Source organism: Furipterus horrens, unplaced genomic scaffold, assembly GCF_987537825.1.
Source record: "Furipterus horrens unplaced genomic scaffold, mFurHor1.1.pri manual_scaffold_1, whole genome shotgun sequence".
NCBI classification, from domain to species: domain Eukaryota; kingdom Metazoa; phylum Chordata; class Mammalia; order Chiroptera; family Furipteridae; genus Furipterus; species Furipterus horrens.
This window is the reverse complement of record NW_028327171.1, coordinates 205,342,649-205,350,599: the sequence shown is the minus strand read 5'-3', so window position 1 is coordinate 205,350,599 and position 7,951 is coordinate 205,342,649. Positions and strand designations below refer to the sequence as shown.

Sequence of the window (7,951 nt, the reverse complement as noted above, 5' to 3'; positions counted from 1 at the left end):
GGCTGTACTTCCTTGATGAATTCTAGCTAATTAGAAAACCACTTAGGTGAATAACGCATAAGTCTAATTTATAAACAGTGGAAGGAACCACAGAGTAAGTAGGCTGTTTTATTTTTCAAATTCTATCATTTTGGCATGCTTTTGGCACTTGTCTGCCCGCCTGACACCCATCATTAGTGTGTCTAAAATAATGCCATGCAAATAAAGCAGAATTTAGAAAGTTTTATTTTGACTTTTCATTTGGAGTCTAGGAATCTACCTTCCTAATTATATGGGATGCTCATCTTTCTTCCAAATAGGTCAGAGCTGCATCAGCCGAAATGATGTATCTGAAATTGTAAAATGTGTTTGGATTTAAATTCCAAAACATCAATAAAGAAACTAATTCTCAGACACACAAGAGGCCGTAGGCACTGAGCACCACCCGGATGGGAAGTTCTCAAAAATGCTATTTCCCCTGGAGACAAAGTGCTCTGATTCTCCCAGTGCCCCTCACCTCCTGGTACTCCCACCCTTGCGTAGTCTCCTCACACCCTGTACCAGGGCTGGGTCTGTATAACCAACAGCATGTGGCAGAAGTGATCATTTGTCACTTCTGAGGGAGCTAGCTGCCATGTTGTGAGAAGTCTTGTGGAGAGGTCCCCGTGGCAAGGAACTGAGGAAGGCGTCCAGGCAACAACCAGGGAGAAAAATGAAGACCTCCATTTAGCAGTTCGCAAAGAACTGAGGGCTGCCGACACCTGTGTGAGTAAGCTTGAAGAGGATCCCTCAGCTGAGACCATGTCCCGAGCTATTAGCTTGACAGCTCATGGGACACCCTGAGCTGAAACCATACGGCAAGGGCCCTTGTGAACTCACAACCCTTAGTAACTGTGTGAGATGATACATGTTTGGTATTTTAAGCTGCTAAGTTTTGGGTTAATTCACTAAGGAGCAAGAAATTGCCTTAACCGTATCCTCAGATCCAAGAGGAACCAATTATAGAGAATGGAAATCGTAAGACATCTCAAGGCGAGGTCAAAGGAATGGAAAAGATCGGGGAGCTCCACCTCTGAGCGTGAACCAGAGGGCAGAAGTCTAGTCTGGTGATGAGATTCCAGTGATCATCACAGAAGGGGATGGAGAGGACAGTGGGAGAAAGCCACCACGAGGCCTCTGTAAGCTTCTAGAACCAGCTTATTTTTTTCTTCTACTTCTAGGAAGTACTCAAAACATAACAGAAAAAGGGCCTGTGGACTCTTCACTGAGACAACAAAAAGACGAACGGAGGAGAAGAAAGTCCTACTCTCTAGCCAAGTTTCGAGCAGTGGAAGAGCCCCAAGACAAGGAAGCAGGCTGAGGCTCGGGGACCTCGTGCATGAAGGAAAAGGAGAAAATGCGGATGCGAGACGAGCCTGATACGGGGCCTGAGAGCTTCACTCGTTGGCTCACTCACTTAACACACGTTAAATGAGCATCAACTATATTCTAGACAGTGTGCAGGGATGGTCATAATTCCAAAACAGCACAATAAATAGGAAGAGGTATGCATTTAATGCCATGGGAACCTAGTAAGGAAACATTTTCATCGTAATGGAGGAGGGAGATCAGAAAGGACTTTGCAGAGTAATTGGGATTTATGTGAGTTTTGATGAACTAGTGCATGAGAAGGACACTAGGAGAAGAGCATCTATGGCAAGTGTAACATGTAAAAAGGCACAGAAATGTTAAACATTGTGGTGTCCTGGGAGAAATGCAGATAATAATAGTATACTTGGAAGGAAGAACATATCCAGGAGGGTCATATAAGATAATAATAAAGAGGTAACTGGGACAAAAGTCATTAAAAAGTTTGTGGATGAAAGTATCAACTTTTAACTTAGAAACTGAAATCTATGATTAACCATTGGAAAATGTTAAGCACACATACGTTCATTCATTCAATGATTTTAATGGAGCATCTATCCTGGGCAGGTGTTGTGCTAGGATAGAGCTAGAGATTCATCACTGGGCAAGAACAATGTGGTCCCTGCCCTTGCTCCATGTATGGTTCAGAAGGAAAAAAATAAACTGCATTAACGAATTACTGTTTTAGGCAGATTCCTCTAGCACTTCTGTGGGGAATGGATGGGGATGGGAGAGGAGAAGAAAGGGGAAGAGTTTCCCAAACATATTTCCAAAACCATCGTATATTCTATTCCTCTCCACGTTGGCCTCACTCTGCCTTCCTATTTGCCAAGCACACATTTGAAAATTCCAGTTCTAGGATAACAGTTGTGTATGTGCCAAGCAAGCATTTTCTAAACCTATTCTCTAAGCTCCTTCTCTGTGCGTATGGCAAAAAGGACTAACTAACTGTCAGAATTGAGCAAGACCCAGGGGATCATCCTCTGGGATCCATGCATGTTACAAACATGGAAACTGAGGCCCAGAGAAGAGAAAGAGCCCCTCTACGATCTCAAAGCTGGTTGCAGCAAAACCAGCCAGACCTTGTGTCTCCAGTTTCCATGCCAGTAGTTTTTCCACTGCGTCGCACTAACGCCATCCTCCTCCTCTGACTGCTGTGCTTCAACAGCCTGCAAGAGCAGCATGCAAAAAAAAGAAGAAGAAAAGAAGCCCAGATCATGGCAGAGATGTTAGCCTCACTGAAATGGCTTCATTCGGCAGCTGTCCAGGTCTTGGCTAAGGCTGTTTTCCTCTACTCAATTAGACAGAGCACTGGGGGAAGATCAAGCTGAGAAATTCTCTGGGGTTCCATCTGTTAATTAAAGCCTCTGTCAGATTTTCCACACTATGACAAATGATCAAAGATTTCTACTCCCTTTCTTTATTACCCTCTTATTTCAAGGTAATATTAGGCCAAATTACAAGTAAGAAATAGTACAATCTATTTTAAAATGGAAATAAAACAGTCAAAAGGAACCAGATAGACCTAATCACTTTGATAGTTTCAAATTTTGATGCCAGGGTGTATCCATTTTTACCAAAGGGAAGGAGTATCTCATTTTGAGATTCTATCAATGGGTGGGCCTAGTCCCTTCCGGCCATGTTTCAATCACCTGCTGTATAGCATCTGAGGTCCTTCAGACCTGGACACATCAGTGACTGGCAAATTAACAGCCTGCATCTATATTGACATTCATGTTTCTCAACGTAATGGTTAATTTACTTAATGGACGACTTCGGTCCTCATTAAGAAGGTAAGACGTCAAAAAGTGAATTGGACCGGGCAATACAATAAATAGGTGATGGTGTTTTTTCCTCATTCCCAGAGTTAATATTTTATGTTTCATTCATTTCATAAGTATTTGTTTTTGAGTACCTACTATGAAAGGCCCTCCAGCTGAAAGGCTCTCCCTGTACCCCCAAAACAGCTCCAGCTCAGTGGGTAAGACATATAAGTGAGTTCACAGGTACTCCACAACGAGATGAGAGCCTGGAAACTCTCTGAGTCAAATGGAGATAGTTGAATAAAATAATAGCCATTAAGCCGAGGACTGAAATGTCAACCCAAGGACAAATCTGTGAATTTGCTGATTATTGATAGACATTGGCCCCCAAAAATAGAGGCCAGAAAAAAAAAGTCAATTCAACAAGGATAGAACCAAGAATTGCCATCCCAAATAATAGGGGCAAGAAAAGTTCTCTTTAACACAGACAGAACCAACAATTAATCTCTCTCGCTCCCTCCTTTGCTTTGACAGAGCGCTCTCTCAGCCTCTCAAAGCGCTACTTTCTGTCTCTCAATACCTCTCTCTGCAGATGTCTCTGTGCCCTAATTGCAGTCAGTTCATGGGAATTCTGAGGTCCTGATGCCTAACCTACTGCCCGACTGTGCTGATTTCTCAATTTATGTTAGTTGAACTGAAGTGAAATTCCAAAACAAAAAATGTGTTTCTTGTCAGGGACTCCCCTCCCTACCCACCCACCCTCCTCTCACTTAAGACCACAAATGTAGAGAGACGTGGTTTAAAAGCACAGATCCAGGGGCCCCGCTGTATGTGTTTGACTCCTGGTCGGCACTTACCACCTTGGGGCAAGTTACTAATCCATGCTGTGCACCAGTTTTCTTCATCTAGAAAATGAGGATAGAAATAATACTTCTTAGCATTGTTGTGAGAGCTAAATGTATTAAAATATGGGGGAAATTTGAGGAGAAAAATACTGAGAATGAGGAGATTCTGCCAAATTTGTCCTTCTCAGGGGTAAAAATGTACCAGGAAAATTGCTTCCTAATATAAGTGGATTTGCGACTCCAGAAAGTTGCCCATTTGGGGGTCTAAGCCGTGTTGTAGCTGAGTCTCGGTCCCATGCTTCCAAAGTAGTTTCCCTTAACTTGTTGTATTAAAAAGAAAGTCTAACAAAGATTAAACAGGCTTACATAGCTCAGTGATTCATTAAGAAAATGAAAGTTAAAGGAAAACTGACAGCCTCAATAATATTTTGAGTCTCTCATTAGGCTCTTCTCTATATTGTAAATAGATACTGCAGGAGGAGACTGGGAGCCTGTGGAAGTCGAATCCATATCTTCTTTATCTTTGATGGCACATCACTTAACACAGTATCAGACACATAGTAGGTTCTCAGTATATGTTTCATGAATGAATAGCTCATTTTCTTTTTGGTCATATCTTTTATATATTTTCTTGACATAAATAAAGCCATGAATAACATTAATGCATATATACACATATGGGCGCATGCGTGCATGTGTAATTGTTCTCCATTTTATTAAATAAGTATAGAAAGAAAGGAAAAAAGGCTCCAAATGGACCATACTAGAGGCTATGGATAGAGCAGATCTACCTATAACCAAAAGCAGCCTTCCAGGGACATTTTTGTCCCTGCGTAAGACAAAGAGCTGCACATTTTATTTTCTAATTTCCTGCAATGATATCAGAACCCAAACTTATGAGCTGTACAGCTAACATTATAACTATTTCTAGACCAATTAACACTAGTAATTCTAAAAATGCTTCAGGGAGCAAACTCCCCTAATCCAATCTACAATGACCTAATGGCCACAAGACAGAGATCAAGAAACATCATTGCACTAGGAATCCTCTGTTTACACCCAAGACACTCCTGGCTTCTTTGCATCTTCACCTGAAAAATAGAAAATTCCCTTCTCATTCTCTCCTGCAGCCCTTGCTGGTGGGGAAGAGGAAATCATATGAGATCATTTATCTTTATATAAGCAACAAAAACTAATTCAAATCTTGTTCATTTTGGTTCAATTTTCTGTCATCCTTCTGGGTGTTCTCTTTGATAACCCAGGTACTAACCAAGGCTCTTAATTAGGTTTAAAAACTATTGCATGCAGATTAAGTCAATTATGTTCCCATGCTGTGTTAACTCAGACGGAAAAAAGATGGCAAAATAGCATATGTACTTTAATCCATGATGAACACAAGACTTTTTAATAGGCGTAAAGAGCTACCATTTACAAGTCCTTTCTTCTTCCTAAATATTAAGGAAGAAGAGGAATCTTAGCAAGAAGTTAAAAATAAATGTTTACTTTTAAGTCATTTTAGTTGATCAGACAGGCGAGTCTCTTCTCTGGGTTATGAGAGAGAGAGAACTCCATTACTTGGAGAAAGTGATTAAGAGAAAGGGGTGTTGATAAGAGTCATCCAGTAAGCAATAAAAAATGGGATATAAAGTCTTTTGTAGTTTTACTATCAAGACCATGTTTTTAGCTTGGTTATGCTAAAGAACACATGAAAAATGTATATGAGATTTCTGTTCATATTTTCTATGAAGTCAATTTGCTTCAGCTTGCATTGCTTTTTTCTGAGGTAAACAGATCATAATTTTGTCTAGTGTTTTAGCTCAGGTACTCACTCATCCTGTCATCAGTGAAGTTACTCCAAGCTGCTCAGAGCATATAGAAGTAACTCTACTGCCACCTGATGCCAACATCTGGAAATTGCAGGCGCAGATCTTTCAACCCAAAAGTCCTTGAAGTGAAAGACTTTAAATTTGCATGACAAAGACACCTTTGTACTTTCAAAGAGAATGCAGCTTTGACTGACACCAATGCAAATGAGAAAATGTAAAAACTAAAAAAAGAAAAAGAAATAAAAGCATAAAGGAGACAGTTTTCCAGTCTTGATAAAATTACCAATAAAAGATTTCTACACAAGTTCACCTCATTGTTATAGGGTTACAGTAAATTTTTGTGCTTTTTATTTTCCTCCTTTGGCAAAAATATTTCCAGAGCTTTGAACAATTCCTTAAATAGTGGTTGAGACAATTGCATGGATCAGCTACTATAGTAGAGCTGCAGTAAGATAGAGATCCAAAATAACAATGACGCATATAAGACAGGCGTTTCTTCTCTCAAGTAAAAACCCAGGGTACAGATATTTGATAACATTAAGTAATTATTGTTAAGCTTTTTAGGTATAACAGTACGGTGGGACTTAAATTTTAAGTCCTCAGATTTTTTAGAGGAATCAGGGGAGTGAGGGTGATCAGGGAGGTAGCCAAGGGTGGTATAATGTCACAATTATCAGAGATATCTTGTTGATCAGACTCAAGGTCCAGACAGTACTGCTGCCATCATCATCATTGTATCTTTATTCCACATGGCCAAAGAAAAGGCAGCGGGGGCGGGGGCTAGTAAAATACATTCTTTCCCTAGAAGGCCTTGATCTAGAAACTATACATGTTGTTTCCACTCACTTCCCTTTGCCCAAGATTGTAGTGACATGGTTACATTTATAAGTCATCTAGGAAACTTAATTTTAATTGAGTGACCCTACACACCACCTGAAATTCTTATTACTATATAATTATATTACAAAGATTCAGAAAAATTGGAGGGCTCCACAATATTTAGATGCTTACCTTTAATCTACCCTAGATGCTCTTAAATACGGATTGCTTTAGCAACAAAAACTAGAAAACTGTTCCAAAGTAAGAGATGCTAAGGAAGTATGGGAACAGAACGCAGTGCATGATTTGGGATTTTATTTTGCTCTAAAGACCATTATAAGACCAATTGGCAAAATCTGAGTAAGGTTTATAGAGCAAATAATAATATTGTGCTAATATTAATTTTCTGATTTTGATAACTGGCCTATGTTATGTAAGGGAACGTCTTCGTTATTAGGAAATGCCCACAGAAAAATTTTCAGGAAGAGGCGTCATTTCTGCAACTTGTTCTTAAACAGTCAAAATGTATATATACTCACACAGAGAGAGAGAAGAGCAGAAAAGATAAAGCAAAAGTGGTAAAATATAAGTATTTGGAAAATCTAGATAAAAGGTATCTGGGAAGACTTTGCATTATTCTTACAACTTTGAAATGTCTTAAGTTATGTCAAAATAAAAAGTAAAAGACTGTACTACTGTACCTTACTCCTGACTCAAAGTAATTCACTAGATTTTTTGTTAATGTGGTTCATTTACAGTTTAGCCATTATATAACGCCTTGGTCGATGTGAAATTTCAGAAAACTTAGTAGACTTAGTTTCTATATTTGCTTTCCACCCCACGTATTAAAATCAGCAGAGCTAAAATGGAGAAATTATTTGCGGCATCACAAATGGTGAGAAGAGCTTTGCTCAGTGGCAGTATCGTAGCCAGTGAGGTTTATCCGAGGCACAATTATTGCTAATGAAAACAAATGGTGAGAAGGGGCCGCATTCATGCACAGGTGTGGGTTTCTATACTAGGCAGGCAGGGATCCAGAGTAGGCAGCGAGGAGGCTTCCTGGCTCAGGAGAGGATGCAGAAACTCTGTCTCAGTTCTCCCTCTGTCAGAGTTGGGAGAGAACCCAAATTCTTGCCCGTTCATTCAGGCTCACATCACCAAGACACTAACAATCTACAAGCTTTCATTTAGGGAATGCCTAGGAAGCACAGGTCCTCCCAGGTCTTAAACCAAATTCAGCATCTGCCAAGGCCTTAAGCCTTATCCTTGTCAGAGCAGACAAAGCCATTTCAGCGCCCAGGTGTCCCGGAAC

At 40.1% G+C, this 7,951-nt stretch overlaps 1 pseudogene; it reads left to right on the top strand.

Moving 5' to 3' along the window:
- Positions 1–7,542: 7,542 nt before the first annotated feature.
- On the top strand, positions 7,543–7,615 carry LOC150022704 (U4 spliceosomal RNA; annotated as a pseudogene).
- The last annotated feature ends 336 nt before the right edge of the window (positions 7,616–7,951 follow it).